Here is a 17,355-nt window from a genome sequence, read left to right as displayed (position 1 = left end):
AGAAAAGGGTCCGCAATTGCATGAGGATTGTTAATTAGAAGTTAGCACGTTCAAGAAGGGCTTCAATGTTCTCCAGTTATGTTTTTACACATAATACTACTAGACCCCGTAAGATTCTGAAACAGGGCTTGTCACCCCGAGAAGCTTAAAAGAAGGTAAAACTACGGGATTCATTTAGTTCTTCCTTTTTAAATGTTTGGAAAAAAGCAGCTTCTTCAGAAATTTCTCTATAATCTGGAGGGTATGCCAGAAAATAACCGAAAACTATTATTCTTTCGCTTAAGAAAATCGCATAAAAGTGTGCCAATGAATTTTGTAAGCTTTGTTAGTTGCAGATGATATCCAGTTTCCAGTATCGCTTAAAACACCAGTTCTGTTGGATCAAGCTCAGAAATATTCACTCACTAAAGTTAGCCCTATTAGATTGCTGATTGGGAGAATGATTCAGATTCACGATAGTGTGGATTGTAAAAACAATTGTCAAGACTCCACCATAGACGGTAGCAATTAAAGTTCTTGTCAACGGAATTCTTCTCGATATAGTAATTGTGAATGGCTGCCGGCTCATCAGGGCTTGTGTGAGAGTTTTCAAAAGTTTTCCCTTTCTCCCCTCTTCGAAACAGCAAAAAACGCTTCTGGTACTCGTGCTGTCTTTATTGGTAGCAGATGATATCCAGTTTCCAGTATCGCTCAAAACAAGAATTCTGTTGGATCGAGTTCAAAAATATTCACTCACTAAAGTTAGCCCTATTAGATTGCTGATTGGGAGAATGATTCAGATTCACAATAGTGTTGATTGTATAAATAATCGTCAAGACTCCACCATAGACGGTGACAATTAAAGTTCTTGTCAACGGAATTCTTCCCCACATAGTAACTGTTAATGGCTGCCGGCTCATCAGTGCTTGTGTGAGACTTTTTAAAAGTTTTCCCTTTCTTCCCTCTTCGAAACAGCAAAATGCAGCATCCATTTTATGCAAGACTTGTTTTATATCAAAAAGTGCTTCTGGTACTCGTGCCGTCAAAAAAAGCGTGCCAATAAATAAAGGATTGTAGATAAGAGCAAGCACCGATACTACCATATCTTCTAGGAGGCCTACTTCCCGATACTGGCGAATAATTACAGCTTGACTCATATTATATACTTGCGTTGAGACGAGAAAAAATAAGGAGAAACAAAACGACTCGTTCATACATTCAATAGTGTTCCACAATAATTGATACCTCTGGAGCAATTTCAAAGTTTTGTGATATGAACTCGTACTCAATGCACCATGCAATTTATCCTCCAAATCGAATGCTAACTCTTTACAATGACAGCAAATAATGCAGTAAACGCAGTTGAAAACAACAGGGAATGTTATCTGTAGCCAAGAGAAAGCGTAAAAATTAATCACAGACGATAATAAATTAGACGTGTCAGCCATCATCAAAGAATGTTTTTGAGTGAAAATGTTGCAAAAGACCATCTCACAGTGCTTAAATAAAGGAAAACAAATATAGCAGTGTACTACGGGGTAAAAGAATGCAGTGAATAGAACTACGTAAAGGATTATGTAGATGAAACCTTGATTTCGAAACCTTTCATTCATTGACTCTTCTAACATTGTCTTTAGCAAAACCAATTTTTTTCTTTTTCTGTATAATGCGCACCACATGAATATCTGAAAGATACAGTATACCTGGAAAAAGAGCACTTCGTCGTATTCAGACATGGACATTAAATACACTAACCAAATTGATAGGCTAAATAACTTTGCTGGGAAAAGAAACTTGCATAATTTTAGCAATACACTGCAGATTGTTCTTGGACGGCGATAAACCTCATCGAAACCAATCACATGGAAAACTATCCAAAGAAATTTTAAGTGATTCCAAGATTTTGTATTCATATTCAAGTTTCCAGCACGCTTCATTTCTTTTCGAACAGTACAAAGAGTAAAGTATTTATAGCTTGTTTAAAAACTAACGGATGTTAATGCTTAAGATCTTTACTACTGACACCATTTTTGGTAATGAAAAAAGTACTGAAGAAAAGAACTGAGTTCTATCCATTAGTGAACTAATTTCACTAATGGATGGAAATCGCATGAATGCTAGTTCCCAGTCACTTTATCGAAGCCATCAATCATTATTTGTTATAAAGCCTCGTTATACGAATCCTTATAAAAAAAAATTAAAACTTAGCATTGATTTCAGGTGACATAAATTAAATTGAGACAACACAAAATATTGGCAAGAATGGCTTATATTTTATGAATATTGATTTACTACGTTTTAATTTCAAAAGGAATTGTCCTTAATGCATAGCAACTTATGAGTTACCAAAGTTTCGGAAACTTTTTGATGAGTGATATCTCATCAAAAAGAAAAGCTAATTGAAGTTAAAAATGATGATCCCATATAATTCGAAAGGTGAATTAGAATCAAGAAAATAGATATGGGACAACTTTCCTCGGTTGTGAAGGTTGTCAAAAATTTTTTATTTCGGTGACAAAGGAGAAGTGCTTTTCCACATAACCGCCATGTTTGGACGCATGTAATCAAAGCTGATGCCGGTATTAGCTTGCTACTTTCTTCTATAAAGAAATCACATTTTGAAGAATATTATCATACTAGCAAAAATACCCATCGTTGCCTGGGTCAGTAATAATTGTGAGACACAATCACTACTTTCATTCGTTATCTGTTTGCTGAAAGAACTCAAAACACGCCGCTTTGAAGTGATTAAAAATCGAGCTTCTTCGTTACCCATAAAGTACTAAAATAGCAATAAGTGTAAACAAAATAGTATTCATTTAGAAACGAAAGCACGATATTAAAGCACATACAAATTTGAAGTTCCAAAATATGAAATGAAACTTCACTTGTTTAAAAAAAAATTATCAGTTGATTTTTATTTTTATCTATCTATATCTATCTATCTATCTATCTATCTATCTATCTGTCTAGCTATCTATCTCTCGCTCTCTTTCTTTCTCTCGCTCTCTCTCTTTCTCTCTCTCTTTTTCTTTCTCTCTCTCTTTCTCTCTCTCTCTCTCTCTTTCTTTCTCGCTCTCTCTCTCACTCTCTTTCTCTCGCCATTTCTCTCGCTCTCTCTCTCCCTTTCTTTCTCTCGCTCTCTCTCTCCCTTTCTTTCTCTCGCTCTCTCTCTCTCTCTCTCGCTCTTTCTTTCTCTCTCTTTCTTTCTTTCTTTGAACATAGAGTCTCAAACTATTTCTATATGACTCTGTTGAAGCACGGCCGTAATAAGAAAACAATTTCGGGGAGAGTTTAAAAACTTTCCTGCGGAGCTTTGCGCTATTTGTGCTAATGTTCAAATCGTCGGGTTATCTATTATGAAAGCGTTTTATGCAATTAATATACATATGAAAGACATTTGTGTTTTGAAACAATATTTTTTGGAAGTTCTTAAATGTAAATGAACATTTAAATGTCAAGCCGAACTTTTCGGGGAGGGGTGAACCCTAAGAACCTCCCACCCCCTTGTATACGGCCCTGTGTTGAAGTACAAATGTTCAAAGAAAATGTAGCCGCACACAATCCCACTATACTTGTCACAGTTATTTTGGGAAATTTCAATTATTGTGGGCTTTTATTGTGATTTAAAATGTTACCAAATTTGCGGTAATCGTATTGGAATACCTTGGATAATGCTCCCCCTCCCTACATTGTAAAACTGTTTGTTACTCATTTTCATCAAAGAGATATTGTCGCCAAATACTGAGATACATTTGGTGACCATAAAATGATGCTAAACATTTTCATACGAAATGTTTGCAAAATAAGTCGTAAAATTTGGCTACTGTTTGAAATTGCGCACTAAGACAAATTAATGGAAATTTTTATACTGATTATGGATTTGCCTAATTTAGTTCGAGGATTATTTTACATTTTAACAAAGATTTTAATGATTATTTTAATGGTGATATTTTGGTTACATGGGGAAAACCGAGAAACAGTATTACGTAGTCTTTCGCCAGCACCATTGAGTGGGGCCATGCTTAGTATAACGGGGCCTCTTTTTATGCAATTTTTTTACTCTATGATTTTGAGCAACAACTACTACCAGGGGTGAGACGCAAATGGTAATAAATGTTATTCTCGTTAAGCAAGACTTTTATACCTAAAAACTTAATGGAAGGATTCAAGTGAAAATTATTATACAGGTTAACCACGATAAAAGATGATGAAGCTGAAATTTTCGTGCCAGTAGTTTGAAGGGGTTAGCTCAATAGAGCTTTTTACAACTATAGCAAAAGTTTACTTGTACAAGTACACGGGATTTTTAAGTTAGAAACAATGCTGTTTAGGCATTAGAGATATCTTTCGGCCATTGATATTTTAGGGAGGTCACCAAGTTTTGGCTATGAATCGTTTTATTCTGTCACTGTAAACAAGAATGAAACACGTCAGTGCTAATATTTTAAGTAATAAATTTGGTGACAATTGAAAAAAATTCCAAGAGTCTTAGCTTTCGAAGTCTTCCCAAGTTCTAGTAACGCTACTGTAACCAGGGGGTGTCCATCCCCCAAAATCGACGGCACTACTCTCACTACTCTCTCTCTTCCCCCAAAATGGAATCCTTCTCAAAGCATGACGCTAGCTTAAAGCACTCCCCTAAAAATTTCAATGGCGCAATCTGCGGCATGGAAATCCCCCTCCCCCTTTTTCGCAACCCTGCTATAACCCAGTCCTGCATCAGCACTTTGAAATCAACATAGCTATCCAGAACTATAGAGATTAAATTGGCCCCAAAGATAATTTATTGAACAAAAAGTAGCAAGGCAAAATACGCACCTGAGATCTGGCTGTATTATATTATAAAAAATCAGCAAATAGAGAATAAAAGCATTTAATTTTAAAGATAGAACTCATGCGTAAGTAGACATAAATTTATAACATGATACGTAAAATTAATATTCAGATATCTTTCAGAGTGTAACGTAACTTTAAGAATTCAGCGGTTGCTTTTCTTACAGACTTAGGAAATGTGGTTCTAATGAAGTTTTTCATCCTTGGGATATGTCCTGAGTAACCAGGCATGGTGTAGTTGCTTCGTTTAACATCGCGAGTTATTCTTTCATGTTGATACATATAAAAATCTTCTTCTTCTTTGCGTTTCACTGTGTCTTCACAAACTTTGAGAATATTATTCAGTCTTTTGCCAGCTATAGGATGGTCAATCATGATTTCATGAGTAGCTACTTCATACGTCTTTGGTGGTAAAAAATGTCTTTGGGGACCAAAACCTGGCAAAAAGCCCGTGTAGGTACGGTTTTAAATGAGGCTCCGGCGTCGAATACGGATTTGGACTGATGTAATTTTCATAGCGAGGCATTTGAAACTGTTTTCAAGGCAATTTGCGTTTAGAAAAATAAAATGGAAAAGAACCAAATGTTTAAAACGTTGCTATTTTCTGTAAGAGCTCATTAAAACCAATTCGTTCATTTTCAAATCAAGAAAGCAAGATATTTCTTCTTCCTCTTCTTCTTTTGAATGTTGCCATAGCAACACAGTACAAGACGCGGAAAAATAAATCGTTATTATTTAATTGATTTTGATTTTTTTTTCTTAACGCCTAGTGGCGCATGAGGCCGCTAGCGTGACATTCCATCCCGACTGGTTTAATGCCGCTTCCCTGGCACTCCCCCAGCTCGGCCAACCAAAGGCATTTCTTTCTTGTATAACCATCTGACGCCAGGTTAGTTTTGGACGGCCACGCTTCCTCTTGCCATCAGGAGTCCACGTGAGAGCAGTTCTTGTGGTCTATTGCCTGCATTCTGAGAACATGTCCTATCCATGACCATCTGCGTGTGGTTATCGGCTTGCAATATGTACGTTTGTACAGGTCAGAATTGGCTATTTTATTTGGCCAGTATATGTTTAATATTTTTCTCAGGCTTTTAGTTTGAAAGGCATCAAGCTCTTTTTCTTGCTGTCTAGTTAGCTTCCATGTATTGCTGCCATAGAGTAGGACTGCTCTAACTGTTGAAATGAAAATTTGTATTTTGAGTTTTGTGTGTATGTTGTTAGATTTCCATATTTTATATAAAGATTATAAAATGTGTGTTAAATAAATAAAATAATAAATAAACATATATAATAATAATAAACAAATATAATAATAAATTCTGTGCATGGCTGCACTTGATTCGCTTACGTTTATAGGCCGGGACAATCAATGACACTCATGGCAACAAAGAGGGCTTTTTTTTCCGTTCTTACAATCAAACTGTCCAATCAAAAATAAACAAACTTTGAAACGTTGCCATTGATTGGTGGATGCACAAGATTGGGTTCAGCGCCTCTTGCGGTCAAAATGGGCGACATATGAAGTTTCGCAGTTTTCGAGAATTTCAAGAGCATATCATCTTAGGCTACTAGTTGCATCGGTTTAACACAGAAAAGTCATAAATTGTCCAGTCCGTAAAGCGTAAGCGAATCAAGTGCGACCATGCTCTGTGGATGTATACAGCATCAACTAGAATTTAAAGATAATTTAAATTTATTAATATATCATTTAGCAAAATTCAATATTGTACAAATTTTGTTGGTCGAGAAGAAAATGTATGGTGTCGTGAATTTCGCAATTGCGATTGCAAAAAACACAATGACATAAGGAGTATTTTTGGCTCTCAAGTTGGACATGAAAAGTAAAATGTACCATCAATCTCACTTTTTCATGAGCTCATGGGCGAGGAATGTCCATATGATTGTTTTTAGGGGAGGAGCAGCCCTTGGAATATTTTAAATAATTTGAAATACATCGCCAAACTGACACTGGATTCGGAATCTCAGTTTAGACGCAATTTCATAAGATATGTTTTTAAAGATGCAATTTCAGGCTATATTTGTAGTAACCTAAGGGAAAGAGTTTGGTTTGCGGACGCTCCCTCGGAAATTTTTGAAGTCTTAAAAACACATTTGAGACTGTCCCTGCAATTTTGGGATACAGGTCGAAATGTTAAAGGAGGAGGTGGATGCTCTGACTCGGATATTTTTTGAAGTTAAATGGTCAGCGCTTGATCACGCTGGAGGAGAAGGGAGGGCTCGGGGATTTTAAAATTTTTGACGAAAAGACTTAAAAACGCAATTACAAATTTTCTTTGGTTGATGTTATGGGAATGAAATGGAAACTTATGAGTTTTCTCTTCTTAAAACACATTCTAAAGTTCTCTTTGGCAACATTAGACAAAGGAAAGAGGTTCCCCAGGAAAAATTATTTGCAATCGAAGTTCAAGAAATATGATTTTAGATGACGGTATGACGGTATGACGGTATAAGGGGCGTGTAAGTGACCCCTCATAAATTTTTGAAATCAAAATTCTAAAAATGTAATTTAAAGTTACCTTTAGTGATATTGGGGAGGATAGTAGGGTTCGGGGACTCTGACTCGAAAATTTTCCAAAATTAAGGACATAAAAACGCAATTTTAGACTCTGTTTGGTCTTGTCAGAGGGATTAAAAACTCTCTTTTGGGTCAGCGGAAAGTGTTCTTTACCGCAATACTAAAACTTGCTGCCCTTAGTCAGAAGTTGCTGCCAGCGCCATGGTCCGACTCTCAGGGTCATTGCGAGGTCAGAAAAGGAGAGATGTGTATGATATTGACGGATTTTTTTTTTTTTTTTTTTAATATCACACGTGTCTTAAATACAGGGGCTTGTACCCCGGAAAGTTTAAGGATTTGTAGTCTTAAAAATGAATTTTTGACGATCTTTGGTATTGTTAGGGGGAGAAGAGGTTTAAGGGTTCTCCTCCATCCGGTTTTCAAAATTTCAATAGTAAAAACGTTATTTTTATATTTCTACTTATGTTACGAAAAAAGCAGTTCGGGAGCTCGCACTCGAAATGTTTTCGAAATTATAACTCTAAAAACGCAGTTTTAGATAATCTTTGGAGATTTTAAGGGAAAGAAAGATTTAGGCGTCCATCCCCAGAATTTTTTTTTAATTTGAAGTCTTAAAAATGCATTTTAGACGATTTTTTTAAGGAAAAAATGGGGGGGGGGGGAGTTCAGGGGTGCTCCCCCGCTGCTGTTTTTAAAATTATATCTTTTAAAATGCAATTATCGATTATCTCCTGTCGTGCTATAAAGACGGTGGTTCGGTGGCGCTTCCCCGGATTTTTCCGAAATTATAGTAGCAAAAACGCAGTTTTAGAGGGCCTTTGGTAACAAGGACGTATATAAGGAAGGGGCTGAGGGGGCCCGGGCTCCCTCCAAAATCTGGATTTTTTTTTTTTTTTGCTAAAAGTTGGTTTTTTGGTTTTAGTTGCTCACAAAGAATTTCCAAACTTTTAGCTACAAAAAATAAATAAATAAACATATATGATAGTGTTAGTAAAAATTATAAAAGGTGAGATCAGAGATTTCCAAACTGGGTGCCGCAAGAGGAGGTGAGGGGTGCCGCGAAGAAAGGGCGCCCATACGCAAAATTTTAGGGATGTCTCAAAAATTTTCCCCATGGTTTAGCAGAATATTTTCCCCATAGAAACCGATTTCAGAACTGTTTAGAGATATTAAAATTTGACATTTTTAATAACTTATTCATTAGTGACAAGAAAATTTTTTTAAATACATTTTTGCAAAGAAAAAATCACTAAAAGCAAGGAAGTTTTCTTTTCTAAGGGGGGCTCAAGCCCCCTCTTGCCCCCCTATATGGGCGTTCTTGCCACGAATAGGATGCTGTGAGAAAATTCTAATTCTTCAGAGGGTGCCGCGCGAATCATTAAAGTTTGGGAACCTTGCGTTAGCTTTGGCTCGTACTATAGGCAATGGTGTTTAAAAGGGGTCAGGGGATCTGTACCCCTTACTCAAGAAAAGAACGTGTCTTGAGAAAGCGAGGTTATTTCAACAAAAAGAAAAGCAAATCGTGTTTTAGGAAAAAGATCTCAATACTTCCAAAAAAGATATCTTTATATTTAATTTTTTTTAACAGATGCAGCTTTATTGCTTAGCAAACTAAGTTCCCCTCTCCCCCCTCTCTTTTTTCCTTCCTAGTCTGTCTGAAAAGAAGGGTCTTCAAAATATTTCTCTCCTTAACTCGCGTCCCCTGCAAGACATTTAAAATAATTTTCTGTTGTATGGTTGGAGTAATGATAGAAATTGACGTCGTAAAGACGCATTTATTTAGGCATTTTTTAGACATCAATTTCAAAACATTTCCGGAGGAGGGTCCCCGAATCAACACCCCTTCACTAAGGTTACTACAAAAAATAGTTTGAAATTGTGCCTTTAAGACTTCAATTTTGAAAAGCTTCGGAGGAAGATACCTGAAACCTCTCCTTTCGTCTAAATGTCTCCAAAGATGACCTGAAATTGCGTTTTATCTTTCAGAGGAGGATTCTTGAATTCTTTCTTTCCAAAGATGCCTAATGTTAGGGAAAAAGTTTGATTTGCTTTTGAAAAGAACCTGAAAATCAAAATAATTAAAAGTTACTGACTATTTATCAGGTTATTTCGTCCAACACACCATATTTCTTTATTTCTTTCACCCCCCCCCCTTGCTCCATTTTTTTTTCTTTTTCCTAGTCGGTCTAAAAATAGGAAAGTCTTCAAAATACTACACTTTGCAAGACCCCTCCATCCACTAAAATCATTAAAGAGCTTCTCAAACCTCGTTTTCAGGCCTTCAGTGTCAAAATATTTTCAGGGGACAATACCAAACGCTTTGCCTTCTGAAAGCATCGAAAGTCGTTTAAGATTGCTTTTATGGAGCTTTAATTTCGAAAAATGGCCGAACCCCTATAACGTTACCAAATATGGTCCACAGTCGCGGTTTCAATTACGAAAAAATTGCGGATGGAGGGTCCAACTGGTCCCGTATGATATCTGAAATCGAAAAAAACTAGTTTCGAAAAATTTAAGGGGAAGAGCGTTTAAATCCCTCCATTCAGTATCACTGAATATCTCTTTAAAACTACGTTTTTCAAAACTTAAGGGCCGTGGTAGCCCGATCGGTAGAGTGTCGGATTCGGGGTCGGAGGGTCCTGAGTTCGAACCTCGATGGTCGACGATCCACCGTCGTCATTAAAGGGGACTGGGCGACGTCAATTATGCTCGTGGTCTCAATGTCCTCCAAGTGAAACGATATCTCTGGGGGTGCTAGCACCAGGTAGCTATTAGCTCCTGGTCTAGTTCTAAATTTTAATTAACTGTTCGATCCGGTGATGGTGCTGCCATCTATCGGTATAAAAAATAATGGAGGCAAGGCACTTAATATGCAGTCCTCGACATAAAAGCAGTTGTAGTCAGTTGTGACTCGGAATCAAAACTTAAATTTCAAAATAGTTTTTGGGGAGAGCCCCAGAACCGCTCTGCCCGTAACTTCAATGAAGTTATTCCGAAACTGCGTTTTTAGAACTTCAGTTTCAAAAAGCTGAGCGGAGGGGTGGAGGATTTCGCTCTATTTAAAAAAAAATCAATTGAGGGCAACTTCAAAAAGCCCCATTCCTTTCATTACACTAACGTCAAAAAAATATAGCCTATAATGGCGTTTTAAAGATTTCAATTTCTAAACATTTCCGCAGAAGGCCCCCCCTCCCCCCCCCCCCCCCCCGACTTTTTCCTATACGTACCAAAAACCGTCTTAAACTGCGTTCTTAGGACTATAATTCCTAAAATTTTCGGGGGAGAACCCCCCGACCTCTCTCAATTGAAGTTGTAAAAACGTAATTTTGGTTGACTTTGAATGATTTCAGTAGAAAGAGTTTTCGAAAACTGTCTTACCGAAACTTTTTGAAATTCAAGCCCTAAGAACTAAATTTAAGACAATCTTTAATGATGTTGGCGGAGAGACATTCTCCCGGAAATTTTTGAAGTTAGCTTTTAAAACACAGGTTTTAGAAGATCTTCTTCGGTAATTTTCCGGAATAGAAATTTTAGAAAGTTTTGAATTGATGATGCAATAAAAAAGGTGGGGGTGGGGGCGCTCCCCCAGAAATTGTTTTGGAATTGAAGCCCTAAAAACGAAAGTTTAGACGCTCTTGAGTGATATTTTGAGTGTGTGTGTGGGGGGGGGGGGGCGAGACATATTGATTTTTTCCCAACAGAAATCCGCGAAACGAAATTTTATACAATTTTTTATGGCAGGTAAAGCTGTGAGAATTCCAAGGGGGGAGGGGGTTCTGACGTAGAAATGGACAGATATACTCATATACGCGAATAAAAAGTTATGATTCCTCGAATTAGTATCTTTTTAATACATTTTTAGTTTTCTCATCCAATGATGGGTCAATGAAAAGTCCTACAATCCTTGGAATTCGACGAATCTATCGAGAGCGGAATCACCAATTTTCAGTCTGGTCTTTCTGTCAGGTCATCAGCAATGAACACACAAACTTCATGATTTATTTTCAATCGACATTAAAAAATATGCCATCGCGACACCATGTATAAAAGCACAACCATTCTACTTTTGGAGACATGGTTTGAAAAACACACTTTGTCACAATAAAAATATATGCACGCAGAAGAAATTGAGATACAACCAATAAACTCGGCAGGAATGTCGTCTGGTGGGAGACATGCAAATGATTTCAATTTCGTCGCCAGTGACACAGGGTATGCGTGCTATGCGTATTCGAGACGCGCAGTTACGGAAAATTGAAAGTGTAATTGCTCGTGCGAAGGGTTATTCAAACGAAACTTTCTCCTTGTGTAGAAGCTAATGTGACTAGTACAACCTTTGAGAGGAACCCAGTGGCAATACGATCAGTTATTTGGACTTTGAGAAGGTGCATACAGAAGGTATCAGAGGAGCAGGTTGGTTATACAGGCGTATTGACTGTTACCTCCGTCGGAGCAAGATGACAAGAGCTCAGTGTTGGCGACAATAGATCACCCGAAGAGTAGTCCATAGTTGGAGGGCTAGAACATCCCAGGAACACAAATGAGAGTGAGGGAAGCGTTGATTGGGTTTTCGCCTCACTTGGCAAGCTGGATTGGGACTGAAAGGAGGCGTGTGATCTTTTCAGAAATGAATCCTGATTCAGTCTCAGTACTCGTGACCTACTCACATGCGTATGCAAGTGGTTGGACCAGTGGGCAGATACATCATTTGTTATCGAGCTGCATACAGTGATGATACCAAGGTTTGATAGATAGATAAGCAACTTCCCGAGGATCCCTAATCTGGGCAAGTCACTACTGTGATAGGAACAGGGGACCCTCGGGTGTGATGTGATAGATAAGCAAATTTTACTTTTTTTAAAAAAAAAAAAAGGGCAGGGGTGTAAAATTACGTGTTCCAGGAAAATAGTCTCCACAGTCCACAGATGAACTTAAAAGGCAAAACTTCATCAAAATAAAACAATTCCAGATCACTAATCCCTATCATTTAAGATTGATAAGAAACAAAAATACCATTAAGGTATACACTGTAAATTTAATCTTTATGATAAGTATACGGGTGCAAATTCGCCAAGATAACAAGATCTAGATCCTTATTATTACCACATCCTAATGACCATTTTTTTTTCATGGATATGCCAAGTATTAAACACTGACATAAAAAAAGACTACAGCATGCCCCTTATACTCACACTCCCCTTGTAAAGTATATCCTGTCTATAATGTTACTGTTGGGTTATAAAACGATGTTGTTATTGATAATTTGAACATTTATGCTAACATTCCTCCCTCCCATTAAGTATCCAGCGTATATCTGCGATGGGCAGTAAAGGACAGTAAAGGCCAATTTTTAATTTTTGTCATCTGTACATTAGCTTTACTGTACAAGCTTGCTTATTAGGTTTCCCACTGAAAAAAAATATGCGAAAAAACGTCTGATTTCAACATTTCCCTTTTGTTACTATTGAATCCAACGCACGTTTCTTCAAATATATCGAACACACATTTTTGAAGATACTTCCGTTTACCTGCCCGTGGCATCAGATATAATATATAAAGTTTTATTTAGAAAACTAAACTTGATCCAAGTAATTTACAATTTGAGTAATAGTATGTAAATGCATAGTACTAGACTAAATAACAGCTGATTTTAACGTTTAACAGTTTTAAGCTTTTATAGTCAACTAGCAGTACCCACACGGCGATGCCCATGCTAAGAAGTAAAAGGAAGTCCGTTGAACAAAAAAAATCTCTGCCCCCTGCCCCCCTTCTGATGTGAATCATTGTTCTTCTACTAAAATCTGTACACACCTTTTCAAAAGACCGATTACTCTTTGGAATTTAAAACCATTCGCCAAAACAAATAAAAATATTAACAGTAGCTTTAAAACTCAAAATAATCCTTCAACTACATAGTTCATCGCTTCACGCGCCAAGCAACCATGCTACTGTAACCCTGCCCTTTAGGGAATGAAGCGATTTTTTCCCCCTGGAATTTAAAGTGTTTTGCTAAATAAAAAATGCTATAATAAAAACGTTATAAAGAACATACACAATTGAATAATAAGGCAAATCAAATTATTTGCTTAGATAAGTAACTATTTTCAACTATAAGAACAAAAGCAAACGTTGAAGAAATAAGGAAAAAAACCCAATAGAAAAATCCTACAAAATTATGTTGTACCTGAACATCGAAAAAAAAAACCGCATACAAAAATCTGTTTGCCGATCACAGCAGCGTAGCATGGTTCCTAGCAGCTATTGACACTGTCGGCCAGCGCCCTCTTGAAGAGTTCACTTACCCCGCAATCTATTTGGAATTCATAGAACTAAACAATTAATTAAATATTTATTTCCAACTGCAAATATTTCGGTCAATCTGATTTAAAAAATAGCCTATAGCCTTCCTCAATAAATGGACTGTTCGACACAAAAAGAATTTTTCAATTGGAACCTGTAGTTCCAGAGATCAGCATGCTTAAACAAACAAACTCTTCAGCATTTTTTATTAGTTAATTAATAAGAAAAATAAGACAATGATATGTATATATACATTTTTTTACAAATCATTTTTAGCCTCGTTTAGGATTTCCTCTGGAAAGTTCCCTCGAGATCTGCCTCATCGCTGACTCGAATCTACGCCCACTGGATTGCGAAGCCCGCATTTTCAGGTGGATTCACCGTGGCAACACATGTTCTGCGTTCGAAGCATTTTATATTACGATATAAATTTTCCCCTTTTCATAACATTCTTTATTGCTGCTACACTCTTATTAAGTCATAGCGTGATGCTATATAGCCTTCCTCAATGAATGAACTATTCAACACAAAAGGTATTTTTCAAATCAAACCAGTAGTTCCTGAGATTAGCGCGTTCAAACAAACAAACTTGACAGCTTTACATTATTGGTACAGATGAAAATAAGAATTGAAAACTTATATACATTGCTGGTAAAAAAAAATTGCATCACCCTCGCATTTTCATAACAATTGGATGAAATCGATTAATGATGAATGTACGTAAAATTCTGCAAAAATGTGAAATAAACATTTCACAGCAGGAGTCTGATAATTGTTTACGTAGATCGGGGCTGTTTCTTGGCCAAGGCAAACTGCTGACCCCATGCTCATTTTTCCATTTCTGAACCTGTGTGTGAGTTTAGAGAAAAGAAATTACTTCAGGGTGGCGACAGGAACTGTGAAAAAAAGTTCCCTGACTTTTCCCTGATTTAGTTCACCAAATTTCCCTGATTTACGTTACCAATGATAATGGTTTTCTTTCTTTGCTCTACTTGAAATCCATTGTATGATTGTATAAAATGCAGTATTTTAAACGATTTTAGTTGTGTAAAGTTGTTGAACTAAAGATATATTTTAAAAAAATGCTACTTTTTTAATAAAATGGTTAAAAAAACAAGACAATTTTTTTTTGGGGGGGGGGGAACCTACAAAACAGTATATTAAATTTTTATACAAATGGAAAGATTATAGAAAATTTAAAAAAAAAAAATACTTTACTTCCAGAAATCACTTAGCATAAGAATTTTAGGAAACTATTAAAATTACTCTTAAATACATATGTGTATTTATGATAGAACTAAAAAGTAATTGAAAATTTTTTGAACTAAGTTTTCAAACAGTATAATAATTGTTGTAAGAATAACAAGTAATAGTAAAAGAATAGAAGTAATGTAGTTATTCTTGTATAACTAACTGACATATTTATGCAAAACAGATGAAGCCATTTGACATCCATTCATAGGGAGCTTTTCTCTAATCAAGAACATAGGTTTTAATGAATGAATACAGCATTTTAACAATAAAAAAATTAAGATATTTTGTTAAGTACACAAGTTAACTCTATTTCAAATGATTTCAATATGTAACGAAAAAAAAAAATCTTAGATTGCTTTTGTAACAAACAACTTTGAAATGCAAGGAAAAAAAAAGAAATTAGTTAATTTCAAAATATATATATAAAAAAAACTTGGTTATAAAATTAAAGAATTACTTAAATCTGAAGAAAAGAAGACCTTTATAATCTGTGGTGACAACAAATAGTATAACAGCAAAAAACAAAGTTTTTTTTATTCAAAGTTCAATTTTAGCAATTAAATTAAAAACGCAAAGAAGTAATAACTTTTAAGCTTTTATAGTATTAATTCAAAAACCAAAGATTTCTTCTTGAAATTGTGATTACAGTACTTAATTACTTCGAGACAATGGAATAAAGGCAAAGGAGCTAAGGCATTAATGAAGGCTTCCTCTTTGCCTGTATGGTTGTTTATTTTACGTAGCATTAAAAGCAAAAAAGGAAATTTCAAGCTAGGTAAAATAAACAACGTGACAGACACAGAAGCAATCTTAGGAAGTTCATCCTGTAGTTAATAAGTAAGAATCAATACTTTGACGTTGAGGAAAAAAGATGCACAAATATGCGGCAGTGTATAATCGTACCTCATTAGTTTTACTTTTTTTTGAACAGATAATTGGCGGAAAATACGTAGGGAATTAAGAGTACTTAATTTTGTAAAGCAAAAAGAAATTTTTTTTTTCTTCATAAAATCAATTTTCCCTGATTTTTTGTTATTTTTTCAAAATTCCCTGATATTTCCCTGATTAATAAAGATTCCTGACTTTTCCCTGATCTGTTGCCACCCTATACTTAACCCCATGTCAATTTAAGTCTAATGGCAGGATAAAGGTTTTTAAATTGTTACTTACCAGTTTTGCCCGTGATCCTGGATAGTAGGAAGCAATTTCTCCTCCAAAATGCCAACATACACCTGAGCGTTTACTGTTCCTTGCACTAAGTGAAGCCCACCAACTCCTTGATCAGAAATACATCCCCAAATCATCTGGGATACGGGATGCTTGACTGCGTGTTGAAAGCAGCGGGGATGATATTCCTCTCCTTTGCGGTGCGGGTGATGCAATTTTTTTTACCACCACTGTATGTACTAGGCAAGGATATATTCATTACTATCAGTATTAGGAACACATAGGTACCCACCCCTCTAAGGGTGCACTCCCCCCAAAAATGAGGAAATAGCCCTTCGAATCCCCCCCCCCCCAAAAAAAAGTTCAATGGCGCAGTCTGTGCCATGACCATTTCTAGGTGGGCACCCTGAGGAACATTTTTGCTCACTTAGTTTCTTTCTCATTTGCCATACAAATGCTGTCAAGGCTGATCACCGACTTTTTAATCTACACGACAATGGCTATGGTTAACAAAGAAATTCCAAGTTTTCTGTGCATCAACTTGTTTTAATTCCTGATCAATTGGACTATGGTACAATTTAGCCTAGAAATGTGATTATCCCTATAGGGAGGTTGAAAATGCATTAAGTAAATGATAATTAGGGCAAGACCAAAGAAAATATTGTTATAGATAGGTTTATTGTCATACAAAAATTTCACTGTATCTTGACTCCATCCCTTATCCTTAAAATTTCTAAGAAACAGAAAGAAAAACTACAAGCAAATGTCTCCGGAACTGGTTCTCTTACGAAAATTGGCAAGGAAAAACAGCAATTGAAACTTGCTTCTGGGTGAGTTTCGAGGTATCAAGCATTTCGAAAAATAAATTTTGAGATACCTATGGGAAATACCAGGAGTTTTTATGGAAAAAGTGGAATTCCCCCCCCCCCCCCCGGGGTTAGATTAGGAGGTTTGAGATATCAAGGCTTGACTGGATGTTACAATCATTTATCTTGTTGACACAATGATGATCAGCTATATTTTTAAGAGATATCAAATATTCTTTCATGCTTTTCAAAATTTTTAGAAAAAGTAAACCAATAACATTTTCTATTTTAAAAATAGAAGAAAAAAAAAAGCTTCTGGCAAAACTGCCACTGGAAGTAAGTATTATTATTTATCATTTTTACTCAAATTTTTATGAACACCATAACTAGGGTTGCAAGTTTGCAGCGGGGGGGGGGGGGGGGGGGAGTGGTTGAAATTCAAGGAGGATTTGTGAAATTTTTGAGGGAACATAAATG

Source organism: Uloborus diversus, chromosome 7 (genome assembly GCF_026930045.1).
Source record: "Uloborus diversus isolate 005 chromosome 7, Udiv.v.3.1, whole genome shotgun sequence".
Taxonomy (NCBI): Eukaryota; Metazoa; Arthropoda; class Arachnida; order Araneae; family Uloboridae; genus Uloborus; species Uloborus diversus.
This window is presented reverse-complemented; position numbering follows the sequence as displayed.